The sequence below is a fragment of the Numida meleagris genome, chromosome 8 (assembly GCF_002078875.1).
Source record: "Numida meleagris isolate 19003 breed g44 Domestic line chromosome 8, NumMel1.0, whole genome shotgun sequence".
Classification (NCBI taxonomy): domain Eukaryota; kingdom Metazoa; phylum Chordata; class Aves; order Galliformes; family Numididae; genus Numida; species Numida meleagris.
The window spans coordinates 15,081,691-15,095,192 of record NC_034416.1 but is presented as its reverse complement, the minus strand read 5'-3'; the positions used below and the strand labels follow the sequence as shown (position 1 = coordinate 15,095,192).

Below are 13,502 nucleotides of genomic sequence, written 5' to 3'. Positions count from 1 at the left end.
TTTTCCACCAAGTCTTAAGATGTTACCTCCAGCAGCTGATTCAGCTGAGTATTTCTGTCAGCTCAGGTCACAGCAGTGAGGCAAGAACTCAAGTTGTCAGACACTTTGGCACAGAGAATTCCACATTTGTAACTCATCAGTAACTACAGTGCCTACGTGCGTGCTCAAAGACCTGTTACCTACACGTACTAAATACCGTGTTTTAAATTTCATCTTCAATAAAACTCCATCTGTTTTTTTCTTTACTCCAAAAGAAAACAGAGAGGTATTAATATTTTACCTTCTTTGGTATTGTTTTTTTTTTGCCTTCCCAAATAATAGAATTAAAGACATTAGCAGCCAAAAGAATCTGACAATACTGCAACTTTCTGAAATGAAGTTTTGCATATCTCACTTGGCAGCTGGCAGCAGAATATGACAAATGAGAATTCTCACTCCAAGCCGCTGACTGCCAGTCATGAGTTATCTTATTCCTTGCAGTGAGAACAGGCCACAGAAAGAAAAAAAAAAAAGAGCAAATAGACAAGACATATGAGGAAGAGTCTGGAGAGAAAACAATAAAAATAATAAAATTAGAAAAACATCAGATAATGAATGCAGTGGCACTTGTGTTCTTGGTGCTTTATATAGCATTGAGAACTCTCGTGTCACATTATCGCAGGCACTGATGAAGGTTACACAAAATTAAAATCATAGACTTTGCTATAGGCACATTTTAATTTGTTCTTCAGTTCATTTGAAGTGTGCCAAGTTTTAATTGTTCATTCAGATGAACTCATGACTAACTGCTCATTATAATGCAGGGCCTATAGCTAAGCTGAGTGACAACTACCAGGTCATCTTCTGGTTGTGGTCTCACTGACTTCTGAACATGCTCTAACAAAATAAACATTTTTTCAAACCTAACTTTACTCAAAGGAAGAGTTCAAAATGAGAAACGTCTTTTTTGTGTCTGTGTGTGCATGTTCAATGTCTTCACTCTGTTTTCTGCATTTTATTTTACCTACTGTTGATTTTTTTGCCCCCTCATTAAGAGCCTCCTCAATCCCAGTCTCGGGACAAACCACTGATTTGTTCTTAGATTTTAAGTATTCGCACACAAATCCTGCTAGCCCCACATCATAAACTGGAAATTGGGAACCAACGGGAAGGCTAGACCACATAGCAGCAACTTCAGAAGATCACTTCCTTAACATAAAACTCTGCAAATGCTATCAAAGAGAAATGCTTTCTAAGTTCGGAGGGCTAATCTGAATATTATTTTCCTTATCTTCCTCCAGCACCATGCCACTGTTCATCCTTTCATAGGGCCTGCATCTCCTCTGGCAGAAAAGCAGGCTACCAGGGGTCAGTGCTTCCTTGGTGCAGCTTTGAAGTAACTAGGGTTAATACTTAGAAGGAGGAGTGCCAGAACAGAGCAGACGTTCTGTGGCTTTTCTTAGCTGTGCATGTTCCCCTACATCCCTCTTAGCTTAGGCAGAAAGTCAGCCTGGCTCTAGGTATCTTGGACCACCTGTGCTCAATGTTTTCATGCTATAAATGTGTAGATATTTTTATGGTTAGTTCCACTGAAGTCTGAAGAAGCAACAGATAAAGAAACAGCTAGCACCACCACCTATCGGTGAGAATAGGTAATTATAAGAGTTATTAATTCATATTAGGTCACGTAAATTCAGATTTGTTAATATTTCATGCTTCAGGGCAGATATTTTTTATTCAGAAAGCTGAGTGAGTATACTTAAGATTAAATAAAGTTCTGAAACACGGATGGGGTCTGTGAGAAAAGCAGAATGCTATGGGATACAAGTGCTGAAGCTTCCTGGAATCTTTCTGGGCAACAGTCATGAAATCTGGGAGCAGGATACTATATACCTGTGGTTTCTTAGGCAGTTTTAAAATTGTATTATTTGGAAGTACTTAAAGTTTATAAACCTTCAAAAGGTTGCTTATTGCCACAGACTACTGCAATTACAATTCCTGAATAAGATGTATGACTTTCCAGGCATTTCACAACAATGAACAGGAACGTCTTAGAATATGAGATTTTAGAAAGAGGAAAAAAACCCACAACAATAGATGACATCTGGCAACTTCATAATATCATGCAGTTGTGAGGATTTTACTAAGATTTACTCCAATATATTTTACAAAATAATCTTGTGGCTGATTACTTTCACCTCCTTAGATTATAAAGCTCGGATAGTCTTACTGAGTCTGAGATTACTGAGATTTCTCTTACTGAGATTCCACATGTGGTGCAGTACTAACCCTCATCATACACAGACTTTTCTTCTGGATTAACAGATATGAGGTTATTTATTTATTTATTTCAGTGACACCCTTATCTCCTGCTTATCTTTCTCCTCACCTGTCAGCGTGCTTACGAGCAGAAACTCCACAGATTAAGAGACATCCCAGGACTGCACTGATCACTTCAGACAATGCATGCCACAGGACAGTATGCTAAATAGCATAGACTTGATTTTGCTAAATGCCATTCATTGAGAGGAGAGATTTGTCCAGTATTTCTTGACAAGTTGAGTTATAAACAATGAACGTGAACATTTTAAAACAGCAAAGTGAAAAGCTGATGCTTCTTGACTGACAACCGGGGTGAATATTTGGAGATATTCCTGAATAAGATGAAAGAAGTCTTTGAAACGGATTCTTCCAGTAAGAGGAATAATAAATCCTGAGACAGCACACTTACCTAGACACGCACCAATTCACCACTGCAGTTAAGTGAAGAGATGCTTGTAAGTATTGTTGTGAAAGATTAGTTCATTTTCTCCATCATTAATAAATAACAACTTCCTTAGAAGCACTTCAATAAAGAAATTCTGACGATACTTGCCTAGCATCCAGCTGCTTAGAGCAAAAAATGCTGCTGCCTGTGAAAGCCTTGCTGGTGTCTAGTGACACTTCTAGACATCATCTATGTGGAAGAATGTTTAAGAAAATCTTGGATAAAGGAACAGAAAAAACACCGGAGCTGTTTATGATCACTAGCACTATAACAGAGATAGCTTTCAGGCATATTCCTTGGATAACTTTTCCCGCAGTGAATCAGTGTCCCCTAGAAGAAAGGGATTTAAAAGAGATAGAGCAAGACACTGGATGCGAAGTTTCCAGACATTACCAAAATTAATCGGTACATGAGAGGCAGACAGGAGAAAAGACATTCATTAAATTAAAAGAGATCTTGCTTTGTCCTTGAAAGACCAAGGCACTCAGCCTCCTGTCTGTACCAGAGGATGGAAATTCCTGGGACCATTCCCAATCACTTCTATTTCCATCAGGAATCCAAATACAGACAATTGTATCCAGCTGAAGAAGGTTAAGATTCCAGGGTTACGTGAACATATGGTTCTATCTATTAACTATGGTACTGGCACAGTTTAAAACAGCCGTTACAGAAGTGCTCAGATTTTCTTGGATATCGGCCACTTCAAAAAGCCCAGAAGACACAAGAACAGCCTGATGGTCATTAAGCATGCAGAAGTGGATTTCTGATGACAAGTCAGCCACCCATCTTGGGTCTTCATGAAACAGAGAAGCTTTCACAAAAGGCAGCTCAGAACTCCTAGTTTGAGAGATCTACTTCTTCATAAGGTGGAGGTTATAAATCCCAGGCTTCTCAGCATGCAAACAATCTGTAGGCTGTAGAAGATCAAGATGCATCCAGATCAGTGTTGGGTCTTCACAAGCAGCCAGGTCAGAATAACAGCGCACACACCATGCATGGTACTTCCCCTCAGTGCATCTCAGCCCAAAATGTTTTCAAACCAGAAGTTCTGAGTCATGTGTGTTTTTCAAAAGCTTGGTAATCCACAGTAAAGTTCTCATTCGATTTCCAATAAAATCCAGCATTAAGTTTTGCCTAACCACTGCTGAGTAATGAGTGATCACCTGCACTGATCACAGTTCCTCGGTCCCAAGTGATCATAGGTTAAAGCATAACATTTTATGTGCAAAGTTGGGATTCCACCCCCACCATTTCTACCATTCATATATCTACAGTGAAATTTCATTGCTGTTTTTTTGTTCAGTCTCACATCCTGTCAATCCTAAGAGGGATGTGTAGGAAACAGTCAATTTCACTGATGTGGCCTCATCACCGTGGAAGTCCTCCACCACCACCCCCAAAGCAACTCGCTTTTGCAGTTGTATACACGTATTTTTTTCAGAAATGCAACCCTCAGCATCCACTGCCTGCACCCCTGCCTTTACAGACAGACCAACCAACCACACAACTGTGCCTCACATGCAGGTTTATGTATCCTAATCAATCAGGCTGATTTTAATTAATCCTAATTGTCCTATTAAGGTTCCTGGCTAACAACAACACAGCAAAAAGGATTCCCTAAGCAGCCTAATTGACTTAATCAGCTCCTTAATAATCTTTCTTCAGGCCTTTAAAATGAACTAACCTCTAGTTCATTTTAATAAGCATATTGAAGAGGAAGATAAAGCTAACTTCTTGATTATAGGAGTCAGATTCCATCATGGCATAAAGAGCATGGCAGGAAACGGATAGGTCAGGAGCCATTAAATGGCAGAAGATTATACTAGAAAGATGGGGCCAATTTTCTCCAGGCATGTATAAGCAATGGAGAGAGTTTAAAGAACTCCAGCTGCATTTCCCCAAAGGAAAATCTGGATTTGTAATCTTTCACTACAGTTGCACTTGAGGATGCATCTTCAGTCTTACTGAAAGTATTGTATTGATATAGTCATGAGCTAAAAACCCTAAAAATCAAAAGTTCCTAAGTTGAACAAATGCATGTAAAATATCAAGCAGCTTTTAGTACACTTTTAGCGCTGAACTTCTGGCGGGTTATACATTTAAGCTGCAGGTAGAGATTTACAGGTTTGGGGAGAGAGAAAGTAAGCTAAGTGCATGTGATTTGGTTCTGACAAGGATCTGTATCCTACTTTGCAAGAACAAGAACTGCTCATATTTTCAGTGTTTTTGTGCATGCTAAAGTCATGTCAGCTTTCAAAAATCCTAGCTGTGTCATATTCATCATGCATTTTCCCCATTACTCTTACTTGTGGAGCAGTTGGAGTATGCCTGGCATTTTACAGACAAAAGACATGAAAGGTTCCTGACCTCAGAAGTTTGTCAGCAGGAGTTTTAGGTCAAGATTTTTTCACAACCACTAAGTGTTTAAAAATGCAGATGAATCTCAGCAGAATTTTCGGAATTGCCTCTTTTTTTTTTTTTTTTTGGAATGTTTTATAAAGCTTTCTAAACAGCAATCATGTGAGATATATACCCACCACTTGCTGCATGTATGCATGTAATACATGCAAATGGGACTTGATATTCTCTCATTATTTCACTGAAGATAAGATGAACACAGGTTTAGTATATCTGAATCAAAATGAAGTTCTTAGTCTGGGGAACTGTGGCACATAGTTTTGCTTCTTACCCTAGTAAACATTTAATCATGTAAGTAATCATTAGCTCCCCAAGGACTTGGACATTACCTATATGTTGTGGATCAACAGGTGCAAGCCAAAGTAATGAAAGGTCAATTGCAAAAGCAATGTGTATTATTTTCTTTTGGCCTTCTAATTTATTTAACATTTTTAATTAGATTCACTAGATTTATCTGGGTTAAATTCTGCATTGTTAGTGAAGAAAAAATGGAAAACCAGAACCACAACAAAATCCTTGTTTCAATTATTTGCCAAAACAACAAGATTCTCCTGGTCTTTCGGAAGAGAAATCACATTTTCTTTCTGTCAACAATCAGGTTACAAGATTTACTTTCTCAATAACAACAACATAATAGAAAACAGAACAAAAATGCAGAATGCAGTCCATTCTAGCAGACAGCAGTAGGGCATTCCAGCTGGTGTCCACAAAACAGCACAGCACGCAGATTGTACATCAGTGCTCCTGTTGTTACATCCGTGTATCTTCAGAGGACCCAAGTTTGTTATGCCTCAAAATAAGGGGTAATCTATTAGCCCCTAAGGCAACACCACATGGATGGTTTCTGTACCCGTCTCCTTACACCTCATAACCACACTTGACATTTTGATGAAAGAAATGGCAGAAGTCTTCATATTTGCATATACACTAGCATCCTGAACGAGCAACAGCTACTTAACACTAACTTCACACTGGGAGTATCTGCCTTGCTGTGTTTATACTCCAACAGCCAAAACTACACAGTGAGAAAAATATTTGAGAAAAACATTACCATTTAAGCACTTTTAAAGTACTTAACCTTACAGGCTTGGTTTGATAATTCAAAGTGATATGACAGTATAATTCCCCTTGAGAGGGTGCAAAATATGACGGTGAGTTTAGACTTCCAAGATATGCATATACGTTATCCAAATGCTGATTGAAATTAAGATTTTTGGATGTGGTCACAAACAATTTGCACGTGCAACCCTTCTAACATTTTTCAAAAGTTGAGACATCTCTCATTTAATTAGGAAAATGATCCTCATCAAAATAGAATCCAGAAACCCGAAAATGGTTTCTTTTTAAACCCTCTATTCTCTAGTTTCGCAGGACTTACTTAATGGAAGTAATACATTTCCAGGCTCAGGATGAATTTCAGAATGCTTACTGTACATTAATAGCCCAAAGAAATTACCATTAAGTTGCCATTGAAATGAAGCTCTGTAAGTGTGCTACCATTCTTCCATTCAATAAAGGTCAAGCTGTTAGTTGACTGTCATTAGGCACAGTCTCTTGACTGCTTAAAGGTTATATAAATATTAAACTTTATGAAGTCACCTAGGAAGCTTTCTTTTCAAGTATCTTACCACATTATTTTTACCTTTATTCAGAAACAATTATACAACATACAAGAGGGCGAGGTGCTTTTCTTTTGAGACAAGTACCTGTTTTTCCATAAATAATAGCTTTGTCCAAGATCCCGTTAAGCAAATAAAAAGATAAAAAATCTTCAGTGAAGGAGTTGATTCACATGCTTATTAAAAACAAAACCAAACAAAAAAAAAAATCCCGTGACTTTAGTCATTTATGCAGACACTGAGAAGTATGGCTTTCATTATTAAGTTACAATAGATCAAGATTTACACTCACACTAATGTTGTCCTCATTTCCATTTATATTAAACTGGTATTTGGTGTTTTTCTTTTAAAGGAGGCACATGAATGAGCAGAAACTTGCCCAATCTCTGTTTGTTCAGCTTGTTACTTGCACAATAGCAAATTCAATCTCGTTAAGAGGCTTATTCTTCCATTGCAGAACTTACTTGAATTGCAAGAAAGTTTGAATCTGCATAGGCTATGTGTTTATGCGAAAGAAAAAAAAGAAATTAGGAAACGGGAGCTTTGATTTGCACTAATAAATTGCATCTAACTGGCTCATTTCTAATATCCTTTGCCCATTTTATTACAAAGCTGGGACAAATGCCTTCACTTGACAACAGCAAATGAAGTTCCTCTGACAACACTGTAGGAATAATATTGAAATTACATTTCCCCTCCCCCTCCAAGTGCTAGTGCAATTTGTATCCTGAATATCTGTCCTCGCCTAATGATCAGAAAAGGAAGGAGAAGCCAGCGCTGCTGATACGATGATGCCCTGGCCCCAGGCAATTAATGGGAAGGCTGTTAATTGATCCTAACTATTCACCTGATTTCTGCTCTTAGCCTGGCAACTCACTTGCTCTATACAGCCTTCAGCCGCTGTTTTTATTTTCAACCTCCCAGTTTGCAAAATGGGTGAAACAAAGTAGAGCTCTCTCATACACATATAGGGAATCTCATTTCTGCAATATTTCCAAGCCTGAACTTCCAGTAATATTACCTGAACATAGTTGTAGGAGTAAAACACAAGTTTAGCACCTTGTAAACCACTCTGATCTTTAACTGCGGTGCTAGCAGGGGGAAGCTAGTCAGTTCATTTGTTCTACTGCCCTCAGTAGCAAGGAAATTAACATTCTTCAGTGCTGCTCATTCATATGTGACTAATTATGACACATACTATTACTGAATAGATCAGATTACTTTAAAAAAAAACCAAACAACTCCTTAAAATCTTTTTATGTTTAGGATTCTGTTTACTTCCCCATCTTCTATGGGTTTTGGCTGAAAACATTAAATCCATTTATCATTTTCCTATCAACTGTGTCTTACTCTTGTAAGTAAGAAATCTCTTGAATTTCTTCCTGTTTTGAACTACTTTATAATCACTTATTCATAGCCACATTTGCTTTTCTACTTCTTACGTAAAATCCCTAAAAACCCCTCCCTCAAGAAATGGAAAAAACAACAGAATGGGATGGGTTTTTGTTTAGAAAAAGTGGTATTTTTCAAGACTACAGATACAAAAAGACTGGTTTGCCAAAATGAGTATGATTGCAACCAAGTAGTGCTACTGACTTTTAAATAATAATATGCTTTTAAATTACGGTTGCTATTCTGTCACTGAAGGGGATGCACATCATCTATAACCATCCAACAAGTTCCTCAGTAAGTCCAGAGAAGTAATTTTCTGATGAAATAAGGAGTATTTAGACAGGCCTAGTCAAGCTGGAAATGAGTTATTTTAAGTTAAAGCAAAAGTAAATACATAAATTCTTTCCTGTGCCCAGGAGCACCATCGAGGATTGGAGTGCTAGATCATTAATTTCCGTGAATAAAGTATGTTCTCCGTGTTTCTCTAAAGAAGTTCTATAAAGATTCAGGGGTCATTAACATAGAAAGCTGTATTTTCCTTTTAGAAAGCTGGCACTTTGAAACTTGCTTCCTTGGAAACAACGATCTGAAGATACACACTGACCAAGTGTAAAAATGAAGACAATTGCTTAATCATTAACTTTATGTTGTAGGCAACTCAGCAGCAGAACAATGAAACTTTCTCGTGTTCTCTTATGCAAACATTCCAATATATACTCACAAGAATTACAATTCATTAACTGTACTATCAAATTCTCAAGTCCCATCAGCTCAGATCTCTGCAGTTTAACTGCTGGTAATAATGTTGAACAAATGGGTGAGCACATCCAGCCGAAGCCCTGAGGTAAGAGGTACTGCAGAGAATGTTTGCATTCTAGCTTGGAATTCACTTGTGAGATAAGTATCATCCTACAGTTGCTTCCCTCAGCACTGAGTGCATAGTTCAGAAATCAGGAGGACCTCTAGCTTAAGCACATTCTGCATCTGCCACTCCGTAGCCTTCCCCAGGAGCTCACATTTACAGGAACAGGGAAAAAACCATAGGTAAAGACAAGAGATGGTTCAAGTGCCAAGAAGCTTAACAATACATTGGAAAGGCTCTTTCCAGCAAGTAGTGAGATAGTACCGATAGTTATTTTTGTATAACTAGGTTTATAAAATCCATGAATAAAAATGAAATTGCGGTACATTTGAATTAAAGTTTTTCTGAAGCTTCTGACAGCAGAGAGGAATAGAACATGCTTGAGCTTAAGGGCAGGAGGAAAAGTACCTTTCTGGAGTAAAATGAGAAGGTAAATACATGGTAGAGCTTATTTTCACTCACAGAAAATTTGACCACAATAATTAGACACAATTACTGTTAAACTACAACAGGTAAAATAAAGCTTCTAGAAAACCTTAACCAGCACAGATACCTTTAAGGTTGAAATAATTTCTCTTGTTCCTATGGCAGCTCTCTGCTCTTTCCTTACCTGTGAGACCTGTTGGCAGATCCAGGATCTCTACAGAATCACACTGATGACATTACCCAGGACATCCATACCAGGGCTTCAGTTTTAGATCTCCCCATTGCCTCCACTTAACAAACTGCAGTTCTCCCTAAGGAGCAGTCCCAGTGAGACGAGAGCCACATCTTCACAGCTGAAACTGCCAGGAGAACATCTCACTATCTCACTAGCTACCACCACTAACAACCTTCCAGTCTACACAGGCAGCCAGAAGCCAACGTGAAGGAAAATCCCTGAACCACTTGTAATGGGGATCCTAGCTCCTCAGTACCAGCTGCTTCACTCAACAGCCCTGCTTGGCTTGGGCTACATTACTTGCTAATGTAAGCACAGCGCGAAGCAATTAACTTCTGGAGACTAAAGCAAGGCACAGGTTTTGTGGTTTAGCAATCATTACTAATTGTGCTGCCCACATTCAAGTAGTCTGGGAAAAGCTATATACTCAGCCTTCCCCAAAAAGAGAGGAAACGTTCATAACAAAAATATCAGGGTTATTCAGGAATAAAGAACATCTCTTACAGCAGTAGGGCATCTGAGTTATAGCGGTTCAGTTACTTTCACTGAATTTTATCTCTGTTCTCTACAGCTTTTTCAAGATTTTGTCTGTATCTCTTCTCTTCTAATACTTTGGTATTTCAGGCAGAGAATTCACAAAATCCAAGATGTAGAAGGGACAATTACCAGGCTGCTGAACCCTCAGCCAAGCTCACTAATCTGTGCTTATTAGATCCCGAGCACAAAACACTACCAGGAAACTAGATGATGACATTTACTAAAAGAAAACATATTTGTAAAATCGGATCTACTCCACATCTAATACGGTTTAATTATAGCTATCGACACAGAATGGAATATTTTTGTCTCCATTAGACAAAAGGGAACTAGTTTCAGAAATCCCTCAGCAAATGAATTCAAAAATATCCCTTAGTCTTTTTATGTTGTTTTAAAATGTAAGCTTTGTATTTGAGAGTTAGGTATGTGTTCTTATATACCTTACCCTAATCTTCATCCCAGAGCTCTGTCTTGATCTTCACAAAAGAGTAATGTTATCTCACTGGCAATGTTTGCAGTTTACATCTGGTTGATCAAACTGTTAATATTTAGGAATGGTTTGTCACTGAAATGTTTTATCATGACAAGTATGTACAAGATCTATATAAAGTACCTTTTCCAATATGCTACAGGGTAAGCACATAACCAGATACTTCTGTATGAAATTCCTAGAACTACACCATTATCTAAAAGGATGAAGCCTTTACACAAACACTGAGAGTAAAGCTGGACATTTCTGTCTCTCAGAGGAGATAGAAGATCTCAGTAGAAATACGCTGATAGGAAGAACTGATGGAAGAAGCAGGAGTACCGAACACACTGTAGGTGCACTAAGTTTCCATGTAACCACGCCTAGTACATAAAAGGATGTTCTTGTATGAAATAACTAATAAACGTCAGACATTTTCACGTAGCAAGTTAATGTGGATGGTTTACACACTGTAAATTCAACATCGCTTATTAATCCCAATTATAGATAAGCTCTAATTAAATGCTTCTATTGTAGTTACTGTGTACAACAAGGTAGCTGGCATGTTGGAACGGGTGTAGAAATTGCAATTAATTCATATTTATCTTCTCTTAAAAATATTTGGACCATGTTTGCTCAGTTTGTAGTAGGAGGAATTTTATTCTCAAAATCGTCACAGCTGCACATTCAAGTAAAAACGTGAAGGCTTATCTCACTGCTTGACTGCTTGTTTTTACTCGTCCAACATGAAAGTAGAATTGATTCTTTAACTAGAATCTTTGTTAGCATAAGTGCCCAAAGTGAACCCAGCTCAAGCACACACAGTGCTGTTGTCCCTGCTGTGGGACTATCACAATTAAAAACTAGCAGCTACTTCTTTCCTGATTGAAGCACGCAACTAGATCTTAACTGTATGCAGGGAGTAGTAAAAAGTTACCAGTTTTAAAGGCAATTTTTCTCCTAAAAGCAAAGTTAATAACTTTTTCCTACCATATTTTCAAAGCATAGCTCTAATGGAAGAATATTACGCTTGCTATTGTAACATTCCTGATTAAAAGAGAACTGCTGCAGTCAGTGATTTGCAGTGATTTATTGGGTGATATGGAAAACTAAAAACTTTTAAAACTCATTTAGCGTACTGCAGGTGACAAATGTTTGAATATTACTGTAGAACTACAGCTCCCAGAGGGTTTACTCCGTACATTTTTCTGTTTTCCTATATCTTAACCAGAGGTCTGCTTTGCTTTATTTTCTCTGAGCATAATGGGTATATGCTTTGTATTCAAGTAAAAATGAAGAACTAGTGAACCCAACCACTATGATTCTCATCACTTAATTCATCTTCTATGATGCAAACCACATTGTAACAAATTATATTAAGAAAACTGAACAATAGCCTCTTCTATTCTTACTCCTTTCCAAAAGGTTTTTTTCTTTCCTTTTTAGATAGCTTTTCCTTCAACAGACAGTCAGGAATATCTTCCTGTGCTACAGAATTGTAGACACCTATCTGAAAGGCTTACTTGCAAAAAGAGACTGGCATGGAAGAAAAAGTCTTACCCAGTAATACTGTATATTAGTTTTACTACTATTTAAAAATATCTATTACTTTTGATTAAATACACTGAAGTGTCATTTAAATGGAGTTTAACTGAAAAAGTAAAGATTTTGGAGATCACTTGGGAACAGTACACTGATGTAAAAATTGTAAAGAATTTATGACAAGTAAAGATTTAGTATTAGTTATCTCAAGTTGAATGGTAAAATAATTTATAACTATGAAATTACTTGTGATAGTACTTTTTAAATCTTCATCTATTTTCACTGTTCATTTTTATTCTCAAGAAGTTGTGATGAAAAATTTTGTAGCAACCTTTCAATTTTATTTTTCATCAAAGAAGAAGAAGAGAGGCAAAGCTGCACTCTTAACTTGTACAGTTGGTTGTAGAATGAAATTGTTTGCCAAGCTCACTGAAATTTCTGGTTGAACTTGAAAAAGACTGCATTAATCTTGGAAGCACTAAGACTTAGCAGGACTCTGATGTAAAGCAAATTTTAAAAGTATGTGAGTCTATAAGACCAATATTTTCCAATGAGCGCTGTCACAGAGTTCCTTTAAGTGGCAAGTGGGTTTGGGGCGGTTGTAGTGAGTGAGCATGTTTCCTTTTAAGCAACTGAAGAAACAATCCTAAGCACAAATCATCCATCTTCTTCTCCCCTCCCCCGTCTGCCAATTCCCCCAATTCTTATTCCTAGAAATAACAGCGATCATAAAAAATTGATAGTAAGGAAGGGTCAAATTCAAAAGAGCACCTCAGTTTCACACCTGGAATTACTCTACAGTTGAAGTTAATATGATGAATACTTATCTCTGAACAGAATCTAGGTATTTCTGCAAAAAAAAAAAGGGGGGGGGGGGGGTTGCAAGCAAATTCATACCTAAGGATTTTTCACTTGTACAGGAGCAAGAAAAGATGTCCGGATTTCACAACTGCTCATGGTACTGTTGTACAATTGCAGTTTAATGTCCTGGTTTTCTATTTTACCTCTTATCACATGACTTCACTGTAACATCTTGTCTGGAAGCCATAGGAAAGATTTAAAAAAAAAAAAAAAGAAAGAAAGAAAGAAAGAAAAAAGAGAAGAACAAGAAAAGAAAGGAAAAGAAAATAAGAGAAAAGAAAAGGAAAGGAAAAGAAAAGAAAATAAGAGGAAAGGAAAGGAAAGGAAAGGAAAGGAAAGGAAAGGAAAGGAAAGGAAAGGAAAGGAAAGGAAAGGAAAGGAAAGGAAAGGAAAGG

The 13,502-nt window shown here is 37.5% G+C and overlaps 1 long non-coding RNA gene across 1 annotated transcript in view; it reads right to left on the bottom strand.

The window, feature by feature from the left end:
• The window catches only part of LOC110403281, a 102,125-nt gene that overhangs the window by 87,024 nt on the left and 1,599 nt on the right, over nt 1–13,502 (bottom strand). The window contains exon 2 of the long non-coding RNA XR_002441605.1: nt 10,681–10,773. This is a non-coding gene — a long non-coding RNA (uncharacterized LOC110403281). The remainder of the gene's footprint in view (nt 1–10,680; nt 10,774–13,502) is intronic.